The sequence below is a fragment of the Rhinoderma darwinii genome, chromosome 1, assembly GCF_050947455.1.
Source record: "Rhinoderma darwinii isolate aRhiDar2 chromosome 1, aRhiDar2.hap1, whole genome shotgun sequence".
Taxonomy (NCBI): domain Eukaryota; kingdom Metazoa; phylum Chordata; class Amphibia; order Anura; family Rhinodermatidae; genus Rhinoderma; species Rhinoderma darwinii.
This window is the reverse complement of record NC_134687.1, coordinates 265,561,115-265,581,131: the sequence shown is the minus strand read 5'-3', so window position 1 is coordinate 265,581,131 and position 20,017 is coordinate 265,561,115. Positions and strand designations below refer to the sequence as shown.

The window sequence follows — 20,017 nt, the reverse complement described above, 5'->3', positions numbered from 1 at the left end:
ATCAAAATAAAATTAGCAATTTTTTAGCAAATGCGTCAGTTTATACCAGCATTTTTCACACACGGTATAGACCACGGTCAAAATTAATCTCCGTTCACATTCTGCCACTTCTCCCGTGCACGGGGATACCAAATATGTGGCCTTATTTATCACATAGAGATGTAGGAGGGCGGAGGATTGAAGAAGATTATTTCACAAATCGCTTTTTTTCAAAGCTGGTTTTACAAAACTCAACAGAGTTTCTATAACACTTCCAAAATATCTGCTCTTGAAGCAGAAATCTCAAAATATTCATCTAGGGGTATAATGGGAATTTATTTTTTGGGGTTTTCTAAAATAAGAAATTGCAGGTTAATGCAAATGGAGCTCTCCAGCAGATGAACTTTAGAAAACATCAAACATGACATCCACCCCCCACCCATTCCCTCCCTCACCCTTGGAGTAAAATCAGGGGAAAAATAAAAACGTAATGTAGGGCAAATATATTTTCAACAAATTAACTAAAATCTAATAATTCAGAACAGTGTGGTATTTTTTAAAACATGGCTCAATGCACAGGCCTGGCTGTGAGGGACATGAGGGACAGAAATATCGGGAATCTTTGCGGTGCCCGTCTTTTCTGCAGACGCGGCACTTTTTCTGGGGGTTGCTTCTAGTTGCTGTTGGGGGAATCCGACTGATGAAGTGTCTTTCAGTCAGTCGCGTGACATCCTCAGACTGGGGGCATTCTCGGGTGTCCTGAACATCAAAAATGAGGCCTTCAATAATTTTTTCCTGGAAATCCAGGTATGTGTCTCTGCCTCTGTTTTTTTTATAGAGCACAAATGAGTTGTGGATGGCCACCTGTAACAAATAAATGGCCACCTTTTTGTACCAGGTTTTAGTTTTGCGTTTTACTAAATAGGGCTGTAAAACCTGGTCGCTTAAATCCACCCCCCCCATGTACTTGTTATATTCGGACACGCTCACTGGTTTGTGCTTGTCCGATGTTGCCCCCCTTTCCCTCACTGCCACTGTTCCTGCGGTATGAATCGTGCTTAGCACATACACATCTTTGCGATCCCTGAACTTGACCGCCAGCAATTCTTCAGATGCATAAGCACAGGAGTCCCCCTTTACCATGCGCTTCCCCACTAATTGCTGTGGAAAACCAATTCGGTTTTTGCGCATGGTACCACATGCCCCAGTCCTTGCAGCATGCAAATGCCTAAACAGGGGCACACTCGAATAAAAATTATCACAGTACAGGTGGTACCCCTTGTGAAGCAGAGGCTGCATTATCTCCCACACAATCTTACTGCTGGTGGAAAGATCAGGGGGGCATCCAGGAACATTTATTGTGCGGTCCCGCCCTTCATAAATCCTGAAGGCGGTGGTATATCCTGACCCGCTTTCACACAATTTGTAGAGCTTAACGCCATATCTTGCCCTTTTTGAAGGTAGATATTGGCGAAAGCTAAGTCTGCCATGAAAGTTGAGGAGGGATTCGTCCACACTTACATTCTGCTCAGGGGTGTAGAGTTGCAGAAATAAATTATTCAGGGAATTTATTAGCGGTCTTATTTTGAACAACCGATCCCGGTTTGCATCGGTACTTGGGGGGGCCTGTGCGTTGTCATTGAAGTGGAGGAACCTCATTATTGTCTCATAACGAGACCTGGGCATTACTGCAGAATATACTGGGGTGGCTTGGGCGGGTCTTGTTGACCAGTAAGACCTAATGGAGGGCTTTTTGACAATACCCATATTTAGGGTGAGCCCCAAAATTTTTTTTAATTCCTGCAAATTGGTGGGCGTCCAATCTCTGGCATGGGTGGATGAAGGTTTCTGCCTTATATATTGCGTGGCATATAAATTTGTTTCGTGGACAATCTGATTTAGGATGTCGTCCGTTATAAATAAATGGAAGTAATCCATTTGGACAAAATTTGTATTGTCCACGGTTATGCCAGGAGTGGCCGTAAATCCGTGGATTCTAGGCCCAAAAGATGGGGCAGGTGCCCATACAAGAGCCTGGTCTGGAGGGACCAGGCTGTCCCGTGCTACAGCGCTACTTGGCCCTGCGCTTTCATGTTCTGCAGTTTCGACTGCATCAGGGACAACGTCCCCTGAAGATGAACCTGAAGTGACGCTGTCATCGTCACTGCCCAAAACAGGTTCCATCTCGGACGCCATCTCTGATGCGGTCTCCGACTCAGACCACAGCATGGCGTATGCCTCCTCGGCGCTAAACAACTTCCTCGCCATAACGTAACTAACACTAACACTAACTAAACAAATTTATTTATTTTTTTATTTTTTTATAAAACACACAAACTAACTGCTATATATATCTACACTACCGCTAACAAAAAAATAAACCGCTATTGCTATATATATTATATATATGTGGATATATATATAATTATATACTCCCTACCTGCCTATTCTAATAGAATAAAAGAAAGAAAGGTAGATAGATAGAAAAAAAGATAGATGGATAGATAGATTGTATAGATAGATAGAAATCTACTGTATTTTTTTGTAACTGTAACTGTAATCTTCTGGCAGCAATTCTCCCGAGTCTCTTCTTCTCCTCAAACTGAAACAATGTTTGAGGAGAAGAAAAGAGGCAGGAGATTTACTGCCAGAAAAGTCAAAATAAAACAAATGTGGTCGCTGTGATAGGTTTTCACAGCGACCACATGATCAGGGACCATCAGATTGGTCCCTGATACTCTGCCCAGTGCCCAGAGCTGTTGGTAACAGCGTGGGCACAGGGCTGTGTGCACGCGATCGCGTGCACACTGTTTTATAAGCAGGAATGCATGTGATCGCTGTGATTGGTTGTCACAGCGACCACATGTTCAGGGACCATCAGATTGGTCCCTGATACTCTGCCCAGTGCCCAGAGCTGTTGGTAACAGCGAGGGCACAGGGCTGTGTGCACGCGATCGCGTGCACACTGTTTTCTATGCAGAAATGCATGTGATCGCTGTGATTGGTTGTCACAGCGATCACATGTTCAGGGGCCAAAAGATTGACCCCTGACATTCTGCCCAGTGCCCATGGCTGTTAGCAACAGCCAGGGCATAGAGCTGTGTGCACGCGATCGCGCGTGCACAGTCTCTGAAGTGCGGCCGTATATATACTATACGCCGGACTTTAGAGACCCTGACCGCTGGCCGTATATTTACGGCCAGCGGTCGGGAACCTGTTAATTAACCCATTAGGCGTCTATGGGGGACAGTGTCAAATGCCTTTGCAAAGTCCAAAAACACTATATCCACAGCGGCCCCTCTGTCTAGGCTTCTGCTTACCTCTTCATAAAAACAGATTAGGTTAGTTTGACAACTTCTGTCCTTAGTAAAACCGTTCTGGCTGTCACTTATAATACTATTTTTTGTCACATAATCCTGTATATAGTTCCTCAATAGCCCCTCAAACATTTTCCCCACGATGGATGTTAAGCTTACTGGTCTATAATTACCCGGGGAAGACCTAGAGCCCTTTTTGAAAATAGGCACCACATTTGCCCTGCGCCAGTCCCTTGGCACTATACCAGTCACTAGAGATTCTCTGAATATTATGAAAAGAAAGACAGAAATAACTGAACTAAGCTCTTTAAGAATTCTAGGGTGTAACCCATCTGGTCCCGGGGCCTTGTGCACATTTATTTTATTTAATTTAGCTTGGACCATATCAACATTCATCCAATTCAGTATATCAACTGATATATTAACAGCACTGGCACCGGCTACATCAGCTGCTCTTTCTTCAGTTGTATATACAGAGCTAAAGAACCCATTTAGTAACTCTGCCTTCTCTTGATCCCCTGTGACCAACTCCCCATTACCATTATCTAGGGGTCCTACATGTTCAGACCTTGGCTTTTTAGCATTTATATACTTGAAGAATTTTTTGGGATTTGTTTTACTATCCTTGGCCACCTGCCTTTGATTTTGTATTTTTGCTAATTTTATTACATTTTTCAACGTTTCAACCTCCTCACAATCTTCACCCACTATTGTCTCTTTCACACTCGCCTTCATATCATTTCTCACATACAGACATACACCACCGCCTTTCCTATTTGTCCTGTCTTTCCGAAACAGTGTAAAACCCTGTAGATTTACAGCCCAGTCATGTGAAGAGTCCAGCCATGTTTCAGCAACACCAACTATATCTATATTATCTTCCAGTATCAAGGCCTCCAGCTCCCCCATTTTGCTTGCTAGACTTCTGGCATTTGTGAACATACACTTTAACTTGCCTGTCAGTTTTTCACTTTTATCAGAAATGTGATTTGACATTATTTGGGCATTTTTTTTTACACTGCTGTACTGTAACGAAAGGATCTCCTTATCTTGTTGCCTAGTCCTCTCCCCACATTCTGTTTCTCCCCCCACCAATATAGTCTGACCCCTCTCTAACCTGGCTACCCCTTTTTTTTCTACATTGACCTCCCTCCTCAGCCCTAGTTTAAATACTCCGCCACCCCAGCTAGAATTCTCTCCCCCAGCACAGCGGACCCCCTTCCATTTAGGTGCAAATCATCTGCAGAATACAGTTTGTACCCCAATGAAAAGTCAGCCCAGTGCTCTAGGAACCCAAAGCCTTCTCCTCTACACCAAGACTTAAGCCATGCATTTAACTCCCTGAGCTCCCGCTGTCTTTCCTGTGATGCGCATGGCACAGGCAGTATTCCTGAGAATACAACCTTGGAGGTCCTTCCCTTCAGCTTGTGGCCTAGTTCTTTAAAATTATTCTTAAGGCTCCTCCACCTACCATTTATTCTGTCGTTGGTACCCACATGGACCACGACAGCTGGATCATCACCAGCCCCTCCCAGCAATTTGTCCACCCATTCCACCACATGCCGAACCCTGGCACCAGGGAGACAGCAAACCATTCGGTTGAGGTGGTCTTAAGTCAACCGCACCACGGATTCCCAGACAGTCTCCCACACTGGTACTAGCGAGGCCTTAAGCTGTGTAACTTCTGCGATCTGACGAGAGCAGGCACATTCAGCTTAGAATGGCCATTGACCCTTTGAGATACTACGACAAATACTACAACATATAAACCCGGTCTCCTATAAGCTTCGGCTGCATCCTATCCTCAGAATCCCCAACTCCTTTCATGTGTCCCTCATGAAGCCTGTGGTCCTTAACCGATATAGTAAGTGGCACCAACGGTTCATCTGAAATGTTTGAGGCGAAGGAGATCCTGGACTGCAAGAGGGTAGGAGGAACTTTCTATTTGGTGGACTGGAGAGGGTTTGGTCCTGAGGAGAGGTCATGGGAGCCAGAAGAGAACCTTAATGCCCCTACCCTCATTAGGAAGTTTCTCTCTCGCTCAGGTCCTAAGAAGAGGGGGCGTATAAGGGGAGATACTGTAACGGCCATGGCCGCGGACCATCGTTCCTACTCATACCTTGACGGCCACAGCCATGACTCTGTGAGTGCTGTCCAGCATCTCCTTCCTAGGAGACGCCCTCACTCACTTCCGCCTTGCTTCACTGGATCCTGCAAGGTGCGCGCTTGTGCCCAGCCTTAAAGCGCCAGTGCACGGACATGAAAAGAATCTCTAATTAGCGCATGATCACCCTGGACGATAAAAGGGGCTCTGCCCTGTCACTCATTGCCTGAGCATTGTTGTGTTTACCCATGTTAGTCTTAGCAAATGGATCCTTTGTGTTATCCTGTTCCCGTTGTTCCCGTGCCCTGCTACAGATGTAGCCGTCTTTACCTTGACTTTTAACGTATTAAATAAACAGTGGCTAGATCCCTTATCTTGACTTTTTCAATGACTTTCCATTGGCTTTTGTTGTGTCATATCAAGCTGCAGCTAGTTATCAGAATCAAGTTAAATATTACTACATCCGTACCTGTATCCTGTATCCCGTGCTATATTTGTTCCTGTGCCTTAGAGCGTTGGAGTCATGTTGTGCCACCTGAGCAGCCTAGTGGGTCCACATACCCACGGATCGTGACAAGGGATACCTCCGATTTTTTTTATAAAACTGTCACTTACTTTACCTGACTGTGCATGGTTGGTAATGTTCAACGTAATGAGTTTATATACATCCAGAAAACATGACAGGGGATTAAGAGCAGTGGAGGAAGCCCTTGTAAATACTCAATACACTGCAGACTGTAGGAATTTTTTTTATCGCTCTATTGGAGATAATATTAACCTGCAACTGCTTTGTTTGAAGATTATTATTTTGCCCCTCACATATGATAATATCTTTATGCCATTTTTTGTGGAGACATCGATCTATGTTTACCACCACTACCACCACAGAGTAGATACATAGATGACGTCTTCTTCTGGACTTGTACATTGGTTGAACTTACCAATTTTCATCATTTTTTGCATACGATCGATCAGGATATTACATTTATGGTCACTTACTCACAGACCTCATTACAATTCCTCAACACTCTGTACGCCAAACCAGGGAAATTACATACTGATCTGTTTGTTAAGACAACTGATTGCAAGAGCCTGTTGCAGTTACATAGGTTGAAAAAAGACACAGGTCCATCAAGTTCAACCTTTCTCAATAAATTACACATCACTTGTTTTATTAATGGTAACCCTCAAAGACATTTGTCAGTGAATAATCATCTGGACATTTTTAAATGCTGACATAGTATCTGCCGTTATACCTCTTGGTAGGGCATTCCATAGTTTGACTACTTTAACTGTAAAAAAACCTTTCCTATGTTGATGTCTGAAACTTCTTTCTTCCACACGCAATGAATGTCCCCTGGTCCTTTGTAGAGTTCTTGGAAAAAAACAGATCATGTGCTAGTTCTCTGTATTGACCACACATATACTTGTACATGTTCATAAGATCACCTCTAAGACTTTTTTTTCTAAGCTGAACAAGCCCAGTTTTTCTAGCCTTTCATTGTAAGCAACACCTCCCATCACATTTAATAATCTAGTCGAGTGACCAGCACTGGGAAATATTATAAATTAGAATCTAATTTATAATATTTCCTGACTCGTGAAAAAAATAAAAAAATTTGAACAATGTTTAATCACCTACACACTAAATGTTTAACTAAAAAAAAAAATACATGTTTTGCTGGCAACACATTCCCTTTAAGTTTCTCAGATGCAGCTGTACTTCCTCCTGTGTTAAGCAGGTAATATCAGATGGGGAACCTTTATCACTATCCCCCTGAATATCTGGCACTGGGAGCTCATCAGTGAACACTAAGGACATTTTGTTACCAGAGGGTATAAACTTAATCCACGGTTCATGCATTATTGTCACGTAGGGTGCGTGGACCCACTGGGCCATACCGCATTAACGGTATGGCAGCTGGCCAACAGGACACAGCTCAAAGGCTATAGTTCGTATAGGTGTACCTTTGGTAGCTTCAGACAGTAGCGAGACAGGCTCGGATGGGACTAGGCAGCAGGTGGGCACCAGGCGTGGTGTAGCAGGACAGGCGTGGTACTCAGCGCAGCCCGACTCCAACTCAATACGGCACTTGGACCAGGATAACTCGGGATACAGGTTACAGGTAGCAGGAACAGGAACACTGGGAACTAGAAGACACTAGGGGACCATTTGCAGAGACGAACATAGGTAACAACAACAACAACGCTCAGGCAATGCAGGAAGGGGCAGGGCCCCTCTTTTAGTCCAGGGTTCTCATGCGCTAATTTGGTCTTTAATTCAGGTGCGCGCACTGGCCCTTTAAGAGCGGGCACGAGTGCACCATACGGTACACAGCAGAGTGAAGCGTAAGTGAGCTATGGCGTATCCTGAGGAGGAGATGGGGGCCAGCGCTCACTGATCCATGGTTGCGGCCATCAGGAGGTAAGTAAACCTGGTGGCCCGCAGCCATGGGCATTACAAATATATCTTTGAAAACTTCCCATTTAGCTTCAGTATCCCTATTTACCATTACATGACCCATATAGCATGGTCGAATCGTAGCCTCGAAGTCAATTACTAAGGGTGAGAAAGATCGTTTAATAGCCGCGGTAACAGACTGTAGACCCCTCTCATCCTGCCGATGTCTTCCTCCCCGGAGATGCCAGCACATGCGGCCGTCCCGTCCTACAGTGACCACTAGGGTGCGCACACGAGCTCATTCCCGGCATTAAAGGGCGAGCGCGCGCACATGTTAAGAATTAACTAATTACTCCCAGATCACCCTGGACTATAAAAGGAGCCCTGCCCTTTCACTCCTTGCCTGAGCGTTGTTTGTATTCCTCTGTTAATCTTACAAATGGTTCCTTAGTCGTTTCCTGTTCCCTGCTTGCTACCTGTATCCCGTGCTGTATTTGTTACTGTGCCATCTCTAGTGTTGGAGTCGTGTTGTGCCGTCTACTTCTCCTGCTGACTTACACACAGTCTGGTGTCATCTGCCACGTTTTGCATCACCTGCTGCCAAGGTCCTATCTGTGCCAAAGCCGTTGCTACTGTCTGGACTATTACAGGTACCCTTGTGCTCGGACTTTATTTTGACTTGGTACACTGTTGTTTGGCCAGCTGCTACTGCACTATTGTGGTGCGGCCTAGTGGGTCCACATACCCACAGATCGTGATAGTACGCTCAGGCCATGGACTCTGCTGGTCAAACCAAGACCATGACAACATCACAAGTCATGCGGGCGGATATGCTAGACCTCCGGTCACGACAGGACCAACTCCTCCAGGCGGTGGACGTAATTGCACATTGGCTGGATACGTAAGCTGCAGCCATGGCACCTCCTCCTATTGCTCCTGCTGTTCCTCCTATTACACCTCCTGGAAGTACCGATTCCCAATTCTCTCTGCCACTACCTCCTCGCTACAATGGAGACGCGAGGACTTGCAGGGGATTTCTGAACCAATGTCAGATCCACTTCAGTCTACATGCCAGAGCATTTCCTTCCGATGGCACAAGGATCGCATTCATAGTCTCTCTCCTTACTGGCAAGGCCCTGGCATGGGCGAATCCCCTCTGGGAAAGTCAAGGACCAGAGATACGTTATTTAAAAAAGTGTTTTCTACAAACTTTCCGCACTGTATTTGCGGAACCTGGGCGAGTCTCTTCAGCATCTGCATCCCTGCTGACCTTTTGCCAAGGAGACACCTCTGTGGGCGAGTACGCCATTCAGTTCTGTAACCTGGCGGCAGAGCTGTCCTGGAACAACAAAGCCTTGGTGGCTACCTACTGGCAGGGTTTATCCTCTGATATCAAAGACGAGCTTGCCGCTCGAGAACTACCTTCTAGCCTAGGTGGCCTCATTCTTCTAGCGACTCGGATTGATATGAGGATCCAGGAAAGGTCTCAAGTGGTACGCCAGGCCAGAAGACTGCCTAGGCTGGCTCCTACATTCCACCAACCCCTGCTGCTTTCATCAGCGGTTCCACTTGTGGAGCCTATACAAGTAGACCGTCTCAAGCTGTCTGTTCAAGAGAAACGACGCAGATGCACTTCGGGACTCTCTTTGTATTGCGGCCTCGGAGGCCATTTTGTGCGTCTGTTTCCCCAAAAGCCAAAAAGACTCCAGTGCCTAGGATTGGTTGGAGAGACAACTCTAGGTGTAAAAGTACTAATTAATAAATTGTCCATTTCCGTGACCATAGCGTCCAGTAAAAAGACGCACCGGGTCTCTGCCTACCTGGATTCCGGGTCAGGCGGCAAATTTCATCCAACAGGACCTAGTGGATAAGCTACAGATGCAGATGGTCCCTTTGGAGACACCCCTGGCTGTTGCATCGGTGAATGGACTTCCTTTGCCTGACCCCATCGTGCTTAAGACCAAGCCACTGAAGCTCCAAGTGGGAGCCCTTCATACAGAGTAGATTACTTTCCTCATCTTGCCCAAAGCCGTCAATCCAGTGTTGCTGTGTCTCCCTTGGCTCCGGCTTCATGCCCCACTTCTGGACTGGAAATCCGGAGAAGTTCGCCAATGGGGTTCCACATGTCTCCACCGCTGCCTGTCGCAGATTCAGCCTGTCCTTCCTTTCTATGTCTTAGTCATTAACAGGGTTAACCACTCATTTTGCACAGTTTGCGGACGTCTTTTGCAAGAAGGAGGCTGAGATGCTTACCCCACACCGGGCGTACGACTGCCCAATTGAACTGGTTCTTAATGCTTCACCGCCCTGTGGACGGGTATACCCCCTCTCCTTGCCAGAGACTCAGTCAATGTTGGCCTATATCAAGGAGAATCTGGGGAGGGGCTTTATATGAAAATCCTCCTCCGGTGCCGGGTTTTTCTTTGTAAAGAAAAAAGAAGGATCTTTTCGACCTTGCATTGACTACCATGGTCTCAACCAGATCACAGTCAAAAACAAATACCCTTTGCCACTGATCTCTGAACTATTTGATCGCATACGAGGAGCTAAGATCTTCTCTAAACTTGACTGGCGTGGGGCCTACAACTTAATCCGAATCTGTGAAGGTGATGAGTGGAAGACGGCATTTAACACCTGGGACGGACATTACGAATACATGGTGATGCTCTTTGGCCTGTGTCCCGCGGTCTTCCAAGACTTCGTGAATTATATCTTCCGAGATCTCCTCTATGTCTGTGTTGTGGCCACGTCGTCAGGGCCTGCGATTCATAGAGCATTTTTTGGGATTCGCTAACTTTGCCAGCAATTTATCCCAAACTTTTCGGCATTGACGGCTCCCATCTCTATCCTTACCAAGAAAGGTATGAACGCCAAGGTGTGGACCCTAGAGGCAGAATCAGCATTCAATATCCACAAGAGTGCCGTCACTTCAGCCTCGATCCTCCATCATCCTGACGTGGTTGGCAGTTCTCATTGGAGGTGGACACTTCTTCTGTTGGTGCATGTGCACTTCTGTTCCAGAGAAGCCTCAAAGGAAAGGCAGTAGTATGTGGCTATTACTCAAGACTTTTCTCCCCCGTAGAGCTCAATTACTCTATTGGGGATCGGGAGTTACTGGCCATCAAATTTGCTCTGGAGGAGTGGAGACATCTGCTAGAGGGTGCAGCTCACACCATCCTGATATACACCGACCACAAGAAACTTACTTATCTCCAGTTGGCTCAACATCTAAACCCCCATCAAGCCAGGGGGTTGCTGTTCTTCACCCGTTTCCAATTTGTGCTCTACTACCGTCCTGCTGACAAGTGTGAGGGTCGATGCCCTATCCAGGTCTTTTGAAACAGAGGACACTGTGGAGACCCCTCAATATATCATAGACCCGTCCTGCATTGTTCTGCTATCCTTTGCAAGTTAGAGACATCTTTCCGGGGAAGACTTTTGTTCAGGTAGCCGACAGGAGAAGAATTCTCCGCTGGGGACACAGCTCCAAACTGGCTGGGCACGCTGGTGTTCGTAAGACTCGAGACTTGATAACTCATAATTTCTGGTGGCCCACGCTGCCCAAAGACATTGTGAATTTTGTCTCTTCCTGTACTGTATGTGCTTCCAACAAGGTTGCTCACTCCAAGCCTGTTGGTCTGCTCCAACTTTGCCTGTACCCAATGCCCCTTGGCAACACATTGCGATGGTCTTTGTCACCTATCTTCCCCCCTCAGCAGGATGCAATACTGTCTGGGTGGTGGTGGACCGGTTCTCGAAGATGGCACATTTTATCCCGCTAACCAGTGTGGGAGACTGTCTGGGAATCAGTGGTGCTGTTGACCTTGGGCTTGTAAAACAAGTGGTTTGTATATCAAGTGGAGTTACAAAACCGGATTGACTTACTGTGTTGTGTGTAAAATGTGGGGGCCAGTGTATGTGATATATGAATTGATTGCGTGCTAGCTAAAAGAAGTTTGCAAAAGTGACACAATTTAAAACCATTTTTTTCTTTGCAGCTTACTTCCTGCTGAGCAGCTGACTAGGGGGAGGGCTTAACTGGTCCCAGGTGGTATAAATTAGCCCTCGGGGCTCTAGAGAGCCAGCTCTAGTGGGCTTGTAAAACAAGTGGTTTGTATATCAAGTGGAGTTACAAAACCGGAGTTAAAAAGAGGAGTTAAAGCTCCAGTAAGTACTCATCTTTTCTTTTTGCATTAACAACTGTTCGCTGTTTTTTTGTAACTGGGATAATGGACAGCAAGATTGGAGGTTTTCTTCAGTGCACAGGTTGCCATATGTATGCACGACTGGAGCAGGAGTTCCAGGGTGAATACCTCTGTGGCAGATGTGAGCATGTTGGTCACCTGGAAGCTCGCATTAGAGATCTGGAGGAGCAAAATGCAACACTGAGGAAGATAGACAAGCTTGAGCGGAGCATGCTGCTCACAGAGCATGCAGTTAGTGGGTTATAACTGGAGGGTGAAGACATGGGTGAGCAGGATCATGCAAGTAGCTGGGTTAATGTAGTTAGGGGCAGTAGAAAGGGGTCCAAGAAAAGGAAGGCCAATCCTGTTTCTGACATTCCAAGCAAAATTGGGTGATGATGCAAGGGTGTCGGTCTCAGAAATGGCAGCACTAGTGGATACTGATCTCCCTAACAGCCGGGAGAACAGCCCAGCTAGTGGTCGGCGGGATGGTAATGCAGGTAAGCCAAGACAAATGATAGTCGTAGGACATTCTATAATCAGGAAGACGGATAGAATAATTTGGCGCCAAGACCGCCTCAACCGAATGGTTTGCTGTCTCCCTGGTGCCAGGCTTCAGGATGTGGTGGAACAGGTGGGCAAATTGCTGGGAGGGGCTGGTGATGATCCAGCTGTTGCGGTCCATGTCGGTACCAACGACAGAATAAATGGTAGGTGGAGGAGCCTTAAGAAAAATGTTAAAGAACTAGGCTACAAACTGAAGGGAAGGACCTCCAAGGTAGTATTCTCAGGAATACTGCCTGTGCCATGCGCATCACAGGAAAGACAGTGGGAGCTCAGGGAGTTAAATGCATGGCTTAAGTCTTGGTGTAGAGGAGAAGGCTTTGGGTTCCTAGAGCACTGGGCTGACTTTTCATTGGGGTACAAACTGTATTCTGCAGATGATTTGCACCTAAATGGAAAGGGGTCTGCTGTGCTGGGGGAGAGGATTCTAGCTGGGGTGGTGGAGTATTTAAACTAGGGCTGAGGAGGGAGGTCAATGTAGAAAATAAAGGGGTAGTTAGGTTAGAGAGCGGTCAGACTATATTGGTGGGGGGAGAAACAGACTGTGGGGAGAGGACTAGGCAACAGGATAAGGAGATCCTTTTGTTACAAAACAGCAGTGTAAATAAAAAAGCCCAAATAATGTCAGATCACATTTCTGATAATAAAAGTGAAAAACTGAAAGGCAAGTTAAAGTGTATGTTCACAAATGCCAGAAGTCTAGCAAGCAAAATGGGGGAGCTGGAGGCCTTGATACTGGAAGATAATATAGATATAGTTGGTGTTGCTGAAACATGGCTGGACTCTTCACATGACTGGGCTGTAAATCGACAGGGTTTTACACTGTTTCGGAAAGACAGGACAAATAGGAAAGGCGGTGGTGTATGTCTGTATGCAAGAAGTGATATGAAGGCGAGTGTGAAAGAGACAATAGTGGGTGAAGACTGTGTGGAGGTTGAAACCTTGTGGGTGGAACTAGAAAGGGAGGTAAACACTGAAAAAATTACTTTTGGTGTAATCTATAGACCGCCCAATATAACTGAGGAGATGGAAGGTCAGCTATATAAACAGATGGAGAGAGCTGCACAGGCTGGTCCTGTAGTAATAATGGGAGATTTTAATTTCCGGGATATTAATTGGTGTCATGGTTCGGCTTCAACTGCAAAGGGGAGACATTTCCTCAACCTGTTGCAGGAAAATTTTATGGGCCAGTTTGTGGAAGGCCCGACTAGAGGTGAAGCTCTGTTGGATCTGGTCATTTCTAATAATACAGATCTTGTTGGGATTGTCAATGTTCGTGAAAACATTGGTAACAGTGATCACAATATAGTTAAATTTTACCTATACTGTAAAAAACAAACACAGGCTGGGAGGGCAAAAACATTTCATTTTAAGAAAGCCAATTTCCCCAGGATGAGGGCTGCAATTCAGGATATAGACTGGGAAGAACTACTGTTAAATAATGGGACAAATGATAAATGGGGGATTTTCAAATCTACTTTGGGTAATTATAGCGCAAAATTTATTCCTATAGGTAACAAGTATAAACGACTAAAATTAAATCCCACATGGCTTACACCTTCTGTGAAAGGGGCAATACATGACAAAAATGGGCATTTAAAAAATATAAATCGGAGGGTACATCTGTAGCCTTTGTAAAATATAAAGAGCTTAATAAAATCTGTAAAAATGTAATAAAATTAGCAAAAATACAAAATAAAAGGCAGGTGGCCTTGGATAGTAAAACAAATCCCAAAAAATTCTTCAAGTATATAAATGCAAAAAAGCCAAGGACTGAACATGTAGGACCCCTTGATAGTGGTAATGGGGAGTTGGTCACAGGGGATCAAGAGAAGGCAGAGTTACTAAATGGGTTCTTCAGCTCTGTATATACAACAGAAGAAAGAGCAGCTGATGTAGCCGGTGCCAGTGCTGTTAATATATCAATTGATATACTGAATTGGATGAATGTTGATATGGTCCAAGCTAAATTAAATAAAATAAATGTGCACAAGGCCTCGGGACTAGATGGGATACACCCTAGAATTCTTAAAGAGCTTAGTTCAGTTATTTCTGTCCCCCTTTTCATAATATTCAGAGATTCTCTAGTGACTGGTATAGTGCCAAGGGACTGGCGCAGGGCAAATGTGGTGCCTATTTTAAAAAATGGCTCTAAGTCTTCCCCGGGTAATTATAGACCAGTAAGCTTAACATCCATTGTGGGGAAAATGTTTGAGGGGCTATTGAGGGACTATATACAGGATTATGTGACAAAAAATAGTATTACAAGTGACAGCCAGCACGGTTTTACTAAGGACAGAAGTTGTCAAACTAACCTGATCTGTTTTTATGAAGAGGTGAGCAGAACCCTAGACAGAGGGGTCGCTGTGGATATAGTGTTTTTGGACTTTGCAAAGGCATTTGACACATTTGACACTGTCCCTCATAGACGTCTAATGGGTAGACTAAGGACTATAGGTTTAGAAAATATAGTTTGTAATTGGATTGAGAATTGGCTCAAGGACCGTATCCAGAGAGTTGTGGTAAATGATTCCCACTCTGAATGGTCCCCAGTAATAAGTGGTGTACCACAGGGTTCAGTGCTGGGACCACTATTATTCAACTTATTTATTAATGATATAGAGCAGGGGTCGGGAACCTATGGCTCGCGAGCCAGATATGGCTCTTTTGATGGCCGTATCTGGCTCGCAGACAGGGCTCCTACCTGTCTATGGGAGGGATGCACGTTGCAGCCGCACAGCTCAGTATAGTACACATGACTATGAGAGCGGGGCTGCGGCTGTGTAATTCAGCCACAGCCCCGCTCCTGAGTCCTGACATATGCGCGCGGGGTCAGCATCATGTGATGCGGCCGGCGCTGCACTAATGATCTGCGGCATTGAAGACAGAACATGGCGGGCGCGCTACAAAGCACCCCCATGTTGTCTTCAGTGCCTGAACTGCCGCTCATTAGTGCAGCGCCGGCCGCATCTCCTCATGCTGACCGCGCGCGCACTTCCTGTCAGGAGCGGGGCAATGGCTGTATTACACAGCCGCAGCCCCGCTCTATAACGCCGGAGATCAGAGAACCTCTCATCTCCGCCGTTATTCCCGTGAATGCTGCGATCACAGCTGACTGCAGCATTCAGGGGAAAGTGAGAAGGGGGATGCCCCTGGATCGCATCACAGGGAATTCCTGTGACGCGATCGAGGGCCATACCATATATGGGCTGACAGCCCAGGGTCTATTGACGGACCCCAGGGCTGTCTGACCATATCTCTTGTTGTTAGGATATACCCAAGTATGTCCTAACAACAGCCTGTGTGCTATCTGTCCACAGGCTAATGTACTGGCACATATCTGATATATGTCAGTACATTAAAGTTTAAAAATAAAGTAAAAACAAAGTATGGTTACATTTTTAAAAAAATATACACCTTCACCTTTTTTACAATAAACATTAAAATAAGTCTCAATACATAAAATACACACATTCAGTAATGGCGCGGACAACAATGTTTTTGCATCATTTATGATGTGTACGCTGTAAAAAAATGAAATAAACACGGCTTTCATTCACTTATTAATGTGAGGCGCGAGGTGCGATGAATTTACCCTCCATGTTCCTCACATTAATAGTAATTAACCCCATCATGTACCTCGCCTATCTGCGCATGCGCGAGTTCAAAGAGACAGAGAGTCCTGGGTCCTGCCGCCGATGGCCATAGTGAAGCGCTCCTGCACGAAATGGTGAGTATATCTTAAATTCTATATTTTAAGGGTAAAAGTTGGGGGTCGTCTTATACGCCCAGTCGTCTTATACGCCGACATATACGGTAGTTCTTTGATGGCCTGATAAGCATTGGCGGCAGTGGTGAGCGGCAGGGAGCATGGACTACATTTCCCATAACTCCCTGCATAGCCGCGCCGTCTGCAAGCACGCACCTGCGTCCCCTAGTGAAGCGGCATCTGCCTCCTCCCTTGTGTCTCCCTTGGACGTTCCAGAAACCCCTGGCTGTGCTGCTGCTTTGAAGGTGAACATTATAACATGGAAATTGTTACACAGCCTCATGGTCAGCAGCAGTGAGCTGCATCAATAAAGGGGCTGTGTAATACAGTGTGTCCCACCAACCCCCCCTTCCCACTTCACCCCTGAAAATAATCCCACATAATCCATAATATAGCCCCCCCCCCCCAAAAAAAATAAAAATATGGCCTTAAAAAACATCTGCCACCCATATTACACTCTTGGGGGCTTTAAATTAATCTCTTGTGGGCATAAGAAACTGATTTAAAGGACCACTATCAGGGCAAAAATCTGTTCTGAGCGCTTTATTACAGCTCTGGAGGTCTCCCAGATGGGTCTGAGCCTCTCTTTTTTGTTCATTTTCTGTAAGACCAACACTTTTAAAAGGGCCACTGACAGATACAATTGCTCCAGCGGTCACTTAGTACACAAAGGAGTGTTCCTCTCTGCTGCACTAAGCCACCGCTGGACCTAAACAATAATTCGCTGTAAAATAATAAAATAGATAATTGACATAACTGACAATGCGTTGTGTGACATGTCCAACATTCCAGCTTCTTTCTTCTGCGAATGCCTCAAAGCTGGCATTCTCTCAACATCAGGTGGGAAGAATGCCAGCTTCCAGTCATGCGCAGGAAAAAGAAGAAGCCAGACTGCTGGACTGATGTCATGCATCGCAAGCTCACAATGTAAGTTATTTATTTAATTTTTTTACTGCTAATTACCATTGTTTCAGTCCAGTTGTGGCTTTATACAGCAGGGAGGAGCATTCCTTGCTGTACTAAGTGAACATTGGAGCGATTGATCTGTCAATGGCCCTTTAAACATATTGTACGGCTCTCGCGGAATTATATTTCAAAATATGTGGCGTTTACGGCTCTCTTAGCCAAAAAGGTTCCTGACCCCTGATATAGAGGATGGGATTAATAGCACTATTTCTATTTTTGCAGATGACGCCAAGCTATGTAATATAGTTCAGTCTATGGAAGATGTTCGTGAATTGCAAGCGGATTTAAACAAACTGAGTGTTTGGGCGTCCAGTTGGCAAATGAAGTTTAATGTAGATAAATGTAAAGTTATGCATCTGGGTACCAACAACCTGCATGCATCATATGTCCTAGGGGGAGCTACACTGGGGGAGGCCTCATCTAGAGTATGCAGTTCAGTTCTGGGCTCCAGTTCATAGAAAGGATGCCCTGGAGTTGGAAAAAATACAAAGAAGAGCAACGAAGCTAATAAGGGGCATGGAGAATCTAAGTTATGAGGAAAGATTAAAAGAATTAAACCTATTTAGCCTTGAAAAAAGACGACTAAGGGGGAACATGATTAAGTTATATAAATATATTAATGGCACATACAAAAAATATGTTGAAATCCTGTTCCATGTAAAACCCCCTCAAAAAACAAGGGGGCACTCCCTCCGTCTGGAGAAAAAAAGGTTCAACCTGCAGAGGCGACAAGCCTTCTTTACTGTGAGAACTGTGAATCTATGGAATAGCCTACCGCAGGAGCTCGTCACAGCAGGGACAGTAGATGGCTTTAAGAAAGGGTTAGATAATTTCCTAGAACAAAAAAGTATTAGCTCCTATGTATAGAAATTTTTCCTTCCCTTTTACTGTCCCTTGGTTGAACTTGATGGACATGTGTCTTTTTTCAGCCGTACTAAATATGTAACTATGTAACTATGTAACCGGCCTACCCTCTGCTCCTCGACTGGCAAATCTCTTTATTCAGAACATCTTCCACTTGCAGTTCACCGCAAAATTCTGGTGAGCCTTCTGTAAACTCCTGGATATGAGATTGGACTTTATATTCAGCCTACCACCCCCAGTCCAATAGTCAAGTCGAGAGCATTAACCAGATTATGGAGAATTATCTCCGCCACTTCATCTCCATGCAGCATGATGACTGGGGTACAGCTTCTTTCGTGGGCCGAGTTCTCATACAACAATCACACAAGTGAGTCCACCACTTTCACACTATTCTACATTGTTTTGGCTACATCTCAGGTACCTGAAACTGACTCTGCATTTGGGGACTTTCTGCAAATCTGACAACAGACCCGGTCCTCTATTCTGCTGGCAGTCAATCACATGAAGCAAAAAGCAGATATAAGAAGAAGAGGTCCACCTCAGTATCTTTCGGGTACCAAAGTTTGGCTGTCCTCTAGGAATATCCGTCTGAAGGTGCCTTCATATAAATTTGCCCCCAGGTTCCTCAGACCTTTTGAGATCCTGCAACAAAATAACCCAGTTTCCTATAAGATTCGGCTGTCTCCTACCCTCAAAATTCCCAACTCCTTTCATGTGTCCCTCCTGAAACCTGTGGTGCTGAACCTCTACAGTAAGACTCCTAGTCCGGCAGTTGCTCACAACGGTTCCTCCGGTGTGTTCGAAGTAAAGGAGATCCTGGACTGCAAGAGGGTAGGAGTAAAGACTTTCTATTTAGTGGAATAGAGAGGGTTTGGTCCTGAGGAGAGATCCTGGGAGCCAGAAGAGAATCTTGATGACCTACCCTCATTAAGAAATTCCTCTCTCGCTCTGGACCCAAGAAGAAGGGATGTAAGGGGCGTTACTCTAATGGCCGCGGTCGCAGATCCCTCTCATCCTGCCAACGTCTTCCTCCCCGAAGATGCCAGCTCATGCAGCTATCCTGTCCTGCAGTGACCACTAGGGTGCACGTGCGAGCTCATTCCTGGCCTTAAAGTGCCAGCGCACGCACATGTTAAGAATTAAAAAATTACTCCCAGATCACCCTGGACTATAAAAGGAGCTCTGCCCTTTCACTCCTTGCCTGAGCGTTGTTTGTTTTCCTCTGTTAGTCTTGCAAACGATTCCTTAGTCCTACACTGTTCCCAGTGTTTCCATGCCCTGCTACCTGTATCCCGTGCTGTATTTGTTCCTGTGCCATCTCTGGTGTTGGTGTTGTGTGGTGCCGTCTACTACACATTCTGACTTACACCACGTCTCGTGTCATCTGTCACGTTTTGCATCACTTGCCGCCAAGGTCCCATCTGTGCCTAAGCCGTTGCTACTGTCTGGACTATTACAGGTACTATGCCGATCGCCGATCTAAGGTCACGTCACAGGGGTGAACTACACTACTGAGCTTATTAATTTACCACCTAAATCCATGCCCACTTACTCTAGATGACAGGATTGTGCTAAATTACTCCCGTAGTTTCCAACACCCCAATAATTTATACCACAGTATGCTACCACCACCTATACTTATCTAGGCAATAGGGGCCTACCTCTCTATATTCCCTTAACACCAGTTACAATAACACAGGTTATCTAAATGGAACATAAAATACAGGTAACGTTCCTCACCTTGGGAAGATTGAGTTCTGTAAGACTACAAGGAAGAGACTTATAAATATTTAAAATTTAATACACAATAGTGCAGTGCAATATAAAAAATAGGTGTCAGATTAAAAGATGAAAAAAATATTCATACAG

The 20,017-nt window shown here is 45.4% G+C and overlaps 1 protein-coding gene and 1 pseudogene across 8 annotated transcripts in view; one reads left to right on the top strand and one right to left on the bottom strand.

Moving 5' to 3' along the window:
* ADGRL3 (adhesion G protein-coupled receptor L3) overlaps positions 1–20,017 on the top strand; it is a 2,099,109-nt gene that overhangs the window by 1,441,074 nt on the left and 638,018 nt on the right. The window lies entirely within an intron of this gene.
* Positions 4,910–5,028, bottom strand: LOC142715009 (5S ribosomal RNA; annotated as a pseudogene).